Below are 8,764 nucleotides of genomic sequence, written 5' to 3' on the forward strand. Positions count from 1 at the left end.
TGGAATTTTGATCTTTCTCTTCAAAGCTGCCATGTCTGCATCCCTCAACTTCAATATTTCTTGTATGCCCTTGATATCCTTGGGATCATGCCCAATCTCTATAATTATATCTTCTAAGGACCTTATTCTGTTGTCCTTTGCTTGAGATGATGCTCTCTCCAACTCAAGTTGGGTAGCTGTATTATTAAGGCTATTTTCTAGCCTATAATTGTCCAATGTTTTGTTTGCCAAGGAGGCATACACCATCTCACCCGTTTGCTTATGTAATTCAATTTTGTCCATTGGGTGGATGTCCTTGGCAACGACCTCAAGATTGGTCCTTATATAATCTGCAGGGGACTGGGGCTGTGCTACAGCTGGCAAGAAATGACTCATGATCATTTTTCTTTCACTAACATCATACGCAGACATTAGTCTTTGCTGGTTAGTGGGAGCCATTTTCAACAAATGTTTGTATAGTTGTATCTTTATTGGCTCATTCCTCCTCTTTATGTCTATGAACTGCTATTTGATTCCTCCTTCAGCTTCTCTTTGGTGGCTTGAGGAGCTGACTTCTCCTCCTATTGTTCTGTCTTGTCCCTGTTGTAAGGAGCTAGCAGATGCTTCTCTACTAGGTGGGCCCATGCCTAGAGACTGCCCTATTGGCATTTCCTCCTCAGAGAAAGGATTCAATCTCTGTCTTTTCTCACCATGACTTATTGATGTGGTTAAGGGAGTCTCCCTGTCCCTTTTCCTGCTTATATCCTCCTTTTGTGGAGTTTGGAGGATTGATGCTTCAGCTGATGTTTCTTGCCTAGGAGGCACCGTGTTTTGTGCCTGCTGTTCAGTGAAAATTGGGGCCTCAATTGCCCCTTCTTGCTGTGGGGGCTGCTCTTTGTCATGCTGCCCTTCTTCTTGCTGTAATTCCTGTTGTTGTTGCTACACCTTCTCATGAGGTGGTTGTTCGGTCTCCATTTCCTTTTCCTGGCCTTTGCTAGATATATTTTTTGTGGCTTTGGCTGCTTGCTGATTTGCAGTCGAGGAAGATGCAACTGCTCCCACTTGTGTGCTTGGAAGGGAAAACACCTGTGAACAAAGTTCAAGGTCAGCCATCTTCTTTAGATTCCTCACCGCTCTTTGATTCAGCTCTTCTTGTGTAACAGGCTCTTCTAAGGTTCCTCTCCTCCATTTTACTTGGTTTGCATATTTTTCAATGTGAGGAATCTTTACATGATCATAGCCAGACAGCTTATATTTGAGCCTTCTCAAAGCTATGAAGTGATTGGGGTCATAAGGTTTCCAAAGGAAACTGGTTTGAAGGCCAAGGGACTCAAGCATCTTGTCTGCTTCTTTCCAACCTTCTTCCCTTTTGTTATAGACAAAGTGGCCAAGTTGGTTCCTGACCTTCAACTGTGCTTTCTTGCCTTTGCCTGAAAAGTGAAGCACATCAACATTGCCAAACTGCCTGAAATATTCTAGGGCAAACAGCCTCATAGGCACAAATCTGGGTAGTCTATAGCGAGGCAATTCACACCCATATATCCTGATGACGGTGTGGTTCTGGTAAAAGTACCATTCCCCAATGTTGTATGATTTGGATAACTGAAGGATCCTTTGCATGTCATCTGTGAGCCTTGGAGGAGGTGAGCTCATCAACATAGACATAGCTGGGTGGATGAAGAGATCTATGAACTCACAATAAGTATAAGGAGACTCGGATCTACAGTGGAAAGCAGAGGACCAATAGACCACTGATCTTGGATTGCCTTGGGCATCCACTCTTTTGATTGGAAAAGAGAACTTCTGATGTTGATGATATAAGATTAAGTGGTAAATGTAAGAGGTGTATCTGAACACTCTTTCTCTTGCCAAGTTCATTAATTGCTCATGTATTTTGTCTGCTATATAGGTGGCATAGTCATAGCAGATAGGAGACTTGCCAGGGGCAAACATGAGCATTATTACCAGCACAGTTTGATCAACAAACTCAATTGAATTGTAGCCCAAAATGGGACTAATCATGTCTGCAAGATCTCTGCCCAATTGGTTGAGGTATACTTGATTGATAGGAGGATACCTCACAGAGTCAGAGTCAATGTACAGCTGATTTAATTTGGTGACCTGAGCATCTGTCAATCTGGCTCCTTGATTTATCAGGTCTACAAGTGATAGAGGGACCAGTTTCTTCTCAGTCCTGAAGCAGAGCATATCTTTGATAGCTTCTGGGGTGATATAGAACACAGCTACACCTGAAGGGTCAAGAACTGCCCTCTGAGTAGGGTCATAGTTTTCAGCACATAGGTGGATCAAATCAGGGAACTGATTGACCTGAGGAAGCTTGAATATAGGGAGAAAAGAGTCCCATATGCCCAGCACATCTGTTCCAGTGTCATGTTTGGCCTTCAATTCATTGAGCAGGTGGATGTGGAACTTGGTTCTCATTAGCATTTCCTCTGAGATTTGATAGTCCATGTCTGCCAGAGGTTGCCACTCCAATTCTCTCTGAGGGGCATTCAATGGAGCAATGTTCACTGCTATAGGTGCTACTGGTGGATCCATGGTTTCTCCTAGGATTATAGATGGAGTTGCTATGCAGAGCAACACAAAGGAGTTTTCTTTGACGGAGAAATGTGAATTATTCAGGGATAAAGGATAAATGATCAGCTGCAGCAATTGAAATACTGCGTTAAGGTGTAGATAAGACTAATGTTTGGTCTTAATCTGTCTCTTATAGCAAGTAGGTATAATTTGAGTAACTGGTTCGCGATTGTGCGAACAAAGTGCAGTCTTTTGGTGAAATTTAGGAAAACAAGGCTCAGCTGGTGATTTTCAACATTACAGTTGCAAACGGGGACTAGGCATAGGGATTTTGCCGGCAATTTGCAAGTTTCTTTGTCTCTTAAGCTTTTTTGAGGGAATTTACAGACAAATCAGGTGTATGAAGGATTTACGAGGATAAATACCTGGTATATAGCGAGCAACGGTCACGAATGCAGGTAGAAATGACGCGCCGAAGGTCTCCAGGTCGAATTTAGCAAGGTGGTGAACGTTTGAACGTAAAAACCATGCAGATAAAGCAACAGCGTTTTGGCAAAAAGTATGAAAAACGCGAAAATTCGGCCAAAATATGGATTTTTTGGGACATTGGCGCCCTTTTTTGGATGACGTCAGCATGACATCATCGGGTGGGGTCAAGGCCAGATGACGTCAGCATGACGTCATCAGGTGATGTGGCAAGTTGTGATTGGTCCACGGGGATAATGAGGTGGCAGGCATATTAGCACAGGGGCGGACAAGGGCGCTGACGCGACAGCGGGGTGGCACTGACGTGGGTCTGACGTGGTGATGACGTTGGCCGGGTGGATCGACCGAAACCGGAAGTGGTTAGCGGTTTCTCATCGCACCGCTTTTGATACGGAAGGGGAATTTTCAGGCGTACCTCCGATAAGCTGTGGGGGTGACGCATGGCAGAGGCCTGACGTCACCCTCTGACAGATATCGGAAGGTATCTGTTGGACGTTGGGGCCAGTCCGATATGGATGAGGGCCGTCAGATCAACAGGGTCCAATCCGACGGTTGACGGATCAGTGAGGTGATCGGACAATACGGAAGGGGGCGGGATTAAATTAATATTTCTTTTCGGGATTTGTGCTGGCGGAAACCTTTGGGATGTGGCGGATTGTAATGGTTTTTCAATGCATTTTCAAATAAAAATGATATGGCGCCGATACTTTGGATAAGTGAAAAAAGTGGGTTTTTTGGTGTGCTTTTTGCAAATGCAGCGGGTTATAGGTAAAAAGGGTTATTCATAAGGTTTTCTTAGCAAATAGAGGGTTTAATGGGTCAAATGGATTCAGAAGGGAGAAGGGGGGTAAGGCTTAGGTTTCTCAAGCTGACCAGATGTCAATTTGATACCTGACAGAGAACATATGGCTATAATGCCAAGGGGAGGGATATTTATAGAACGCTTGGGGGTTTATACACCATGGTGTTATAATAGTAGGGAAAGGGTAACATAGGGGAATTATATAATAGAAGTTAGAAATTAATGTGGATGAAAGAGTGGATGAGGGGTAATAACACTAAGTTCGTTTGAAAATCACTTAGCTTAGGGAGTAGATCAAAATGAAAAGAATTTTAGACAAGAAATGTGGCTTTTAAAGGACTAAGAACCACCATAAAACCACCAATTCTTCCATGAATCTCAACTGATGAGGGGATGTTAGTAATGAATGAAAAAGGAAAAATTGGGAAGTTAGACATGCTTCTTTGTTTTGCTACAACCTGATGGAGAAGAAGACCTTCTCACTCCATTGATTTTGCTTTGTGAAATAGGTTAGCACACCTTCAATTGTAAGGAATGACACTTCTGCAACCCCATCTGCCTACCCATCTATTTGCCTAGCATTTTTTTGTTTCTTCTTGGAGGGTGCACTTAGACTTGCAGACCCTTATTTGCCTTTTTCTTTTCTCTGGCTTTTCCTTTTGATTTTCTATCTAATGCTACCCTTATTGCTTCCAAGGTCCCAGATTAAGCAGTTGGGAGCCTTACTTCTCTACCTAAGCTACTTGTCTGCCAAGATTAAACAGTTTGGACAGACTTCTTTCTCTATTCTACAACTGAAAATTTAAAACATGGCATGATCCAGATTAGGCTGTTGGACCATCCATCAAAATTGAATCACCATAAAGCTTATAAACACACAGTGTCTTCTCTTGGAAATATGGGATCTTTGCATCATCAAAGCAGAGCATATTTGGAACTTTCTTTGCCAATCATGAAATATGAAACCTATTGGTATAGGTAGCCAACAGTGGCTCCACATGGGGATGGTTTTTCCATTTGAAAGACCAAGAACAGCAGGTCAGAATGCCTTGGCCCTTGACTGTTTTTACCAAACTTGAAGTATGCTACTTTGAAATGCCAAAATTGTGTTCTTCCCACCTTGATGGATCTCTAAACCTATTTGCCTTTTGCTGATAGTTAATAAAACTTGAGAGGCTGCACTTTTACATTTTAATAGAAAGTAATATATACACCTGAATATGTACAAGGGAAACTCAGGCTGGACTTATGGGTAGTGGTCAAAATAGTGCTTCAGCATCCTGCCATTCACAGGACCTTCATCCAAATCAGTTTCGTTAAGACTTTAAAGAAATAGGTATTGTTTCCTTGTACTGCTTGAACAGCAAATGGTCCTCTCCAAAGGGAATCAAATTTTCCATGTTTTCCCTTATCCTCTCTTCTTGAGTCCCACTTGAGGACTTTGTCTCCAATATTAAAGTCTTCTGCCTTAGTTCTTCTGTCAAAAGCTTTCTTTAGCTTTTCTTGTAAAACTTGAACTCTGCTGTACACTTGATCTCTAGTTTGCTGCAAACATATTATTTGATTTATCCTTCTCTGCATATCATTTGGTTCAGCTTGACTTTCTTGAAGAAGTTTTAGGACAGGAATCCCTAGTGATGAAGGGAATTTAGCTTCTAATCCATAGACTAACTCATATGGGCTGACCCCAATTGATCTCTTGGTTGTTAGTCTATCTGCCCATAAGGCATTCACCAGCTTCTTATGCCAATTCTTTTTGTTCTCTTCTAGCACTTTCTTTATGATGTTTACCAGGCTTTTATTTGATGATTCAGCAAGGCCATTTCCTTGGGGATAGTATGCAGTAGAATGGCCCAAAGTAATGTGAAATTTGTGGCAGAAATTCACCATCTTCTTAGATCTGAAAGCAGCAGCATTGTCTGTTATTATTTTGTCAGGGCAGCCAAATCTAGCCAATATGTTATTCTCCAAAAACTGAATGATCATTGAATCATTTGCCTGTCTGCATGGAACAGCTTCAATCCACTTAGTGAAGTAGTCTGTAGCTGTTAGAATCCATCTGTGTTGGCCTGAAGATGAAGGGTGAATTTCCCCAATGAAATCCAAGCCCCATTGTTGAAAAGGTCTCTCTGTTGCAATAGGCCTCAAGGGAAGTGGCAGTAACTATCTCTTTCCCTCAAACACTTGACATTTATGACATGAGGTAGTAAAATTTTTAACATCAGAGAACAGGGTAGGCCAATAGTAACCAGCCCTCAGTATTTTATCCACAGTGGACTTCCAATACAAGTGTCCACCACAGTCACCTGCATGAAATTCTTTCATGATATTGTTAGTCTCATCCTCAATTAAGCAGTTTAGCAATATCCCTTCATGGTTTTTCCAAAGTAAATTTCCTTCCATGACACAAAATATTGAAGCTTTCATTTTTAGGAACCTACACTTAGTTTTGGACAATCCTGGTGGAGCACATAGGTTTTGCAATACATAACATATATCAGAGTACCAAGGGGATTGTTCAAAGGCTACATTGATCTTTGGAGTCGCCAGCTCTGGTTCACTGTCCAGCTGGTTGATGTCTAAGGCTTGGAAGTTTGCTTCTGTCATTAGTTTGGCCAAACCTTGCCCTTTTATTAGTTTTGCAGGTTTTATCTCAATATCAAATTCCAAAATGTTGGCAATCCACTTTCCTCTTCTGCCCTCTAAATTTTCTTGGGTGAGAATGTCTTTAACAATGGGACTTGGTACATAAGCTATAACATGTGAATAGAGGATGTAAATCCTAAAGTCTTTGATAGCCTTGACCAAAGCATAAGCTTGTTTCTCCATGATTTGGTATTTTAGAGGAGCATCTCTAAGAGCTCTACTAAAGAAAGCAATGGGTTTCTCATTTCCTTGGTCATCTTTTTGTAACAAGACAGCAACAATTGTGTGTTGGGAAGCAAAAGAGAATATGATAAATTCCCTATCAAATTGAGGATTGGTTAGGACTGGGGTTTGGGTAAGGGCCAATTTTATTCCTTCAAAGGCTTGATTGGCTTCAACTGTCCATTTCACTTTTGAATCCTTCTTTAGCATATTATTCAGTAATCTGATCAGTTCGGCTAGGTTTGGGATAAACCTTCTCAAGAAATTTATTTTTCCCAAAAATCCTTGCAATTCTTTGATATTTCTTGGGTGGGGCATTTGTAAGATAGCTTGTATCCTGTCTGGATCAATCCTAATGCCATCTTTAGAAATGATGTGGCCCAATAGTTTACCTTCCTCTAAACCAAACAGGGATTTCTTGGGATTCAATGAAATTCCATATTTCCTGCATGTTAAGAAGATCTGCCTCAAGTGTTTCAAATGTTCTTGGTCAGATTTTGAGAAGGGTGTGAGGTCATCCAAATAAATGACAAGGAAGTCATGAATCTCTTTGGCAAAAGCGATATCCATTGCCCTTTGAAACGTTGCCCCTGCATTTTTCAATCCAAAAGGCATTTTTACATATTTGAAAGTTCCCCAGGGGGTTGTAAATGCAGTTTTGTCCTGATCATCAGGGTGTACTAGGATCTGATTAAAACCTGAGAATCCATCAAGTAATGAGATCCTTGAGGCACCTACCACTCGTTGAAGAATGTGGTCCATCTTGGGCAAGGGGTAATTGTCCTTGAGGGACACTTGATTCAAGTTTCTAAGATCAACACAAAGCCTTATTTCACCAGTTTTCTTTCTTGTGGGGACCAAATTTGAAATCCAATCAGAAAACCTGATTGGTGCTATGATGCCTGCTTTAAACATTTTTTGCAATTCCTTTTCAATTGAAGGGAGAAGCATGGGGTTGATCCTTCTCAATTTCTATTTGAATGGCTTTTGATTAGGCTTGAGAGGGATAGTATGCTGGATAATGGAGGTGTCATAGGATTTTAAATCCTCATAACCCCATGCAAAGACATCCTGAAACTCTTTGAAAAGGTCAATGTATTTGGGTTTTTGGTCAGGAGGCAGAGATGCAGATAGCTTTATTATCTTGGGCTTATCAATAGTGCCAATGTTGCATTCTTCAATGGCTGTATTTAGGGGATGCATTTTTGGTTTCTAGGGATGTCATTTGAGTCAAATATGTCTTCTAATGGAGTTAGTCCTGTTGGGAGAAAATTGTCTTTTAGCTCTATGATTTCAGCCTCTACCACAGCTATTTCCCCATGATTGGATTGCTGAATTTGTAGTATGTTCTCTTTGTTGAAAATAGTTGGATTTAGCATTTGTTTTGTTGTTTTGGGTGATATTGGGTGGTTAGTCTGTTCACACTGTATTTGTGATTGACTTGCTCTTTCAAGTATTTGTGATTGAATTGCTCTTTCAGGTATTTGTGATTGACTTGCTCTTTCAGTGTCAATATTTAGCCCTGCAAATTCTTGTTGCAAGGTCAAGAAGTTGTTTATTTGTGCATCATCTTCAAATACCTGCCAGTCTCTGACATTGTTTGGCACAGAAGGTCTATGCTTTACCTCAGCTGTAAAACAGTGGTGGGGCTCAAAAGGTAGCTTGCAGGTACTTGCAAATGTGGCTAAACTGTGGGCATGCAAGTTATGGGTTCTGGGAATCTTGGTAATTTGAAATTCAGTGAAGGACTGTAGTAGTTCAGCAGCAGCAGATCTATAAGATCTCAGTCTTTTGTCATTGGTGACAAAGTTTCCCTTCACTTGTTGGATGACTAAATCCGAATCTCCCATGATTGAGACTTTTGTGGCTTGTAAGAATTTTATTAGCTTGAGGCCTAGTAAAAGAGCTTCATATTCTGCCATATTATTAGTACACCTGAAATTCAGTCTATAGGCTCGGCCTTCTGCATGACTGTCTTGTTTATTATGTATCCAAACTCCAGCCCCTGCCCCTAATTTGTTGACTGACCCATCAAATTCAAGGAACCATAGGATCTCCGGTTCCAGGGAGAACTTAGTGACCTCCTTATGT

Source organism: Pinus tabuliformis, chromosome 9 (genome assembly GCF_031772625.1).
Source record: "Pinus tabuliformis cultivar Carrire ecotype Pingquan chromosome 9, CPIR1, whole genome shotgun sequence".
Classification (NCBI taxonomy): Eukaryota; Viridiplantae; Streptophyta; class Pinopsida; order Pinales; family Pinaceae; genus Pinus; species Pinus tabuliformis.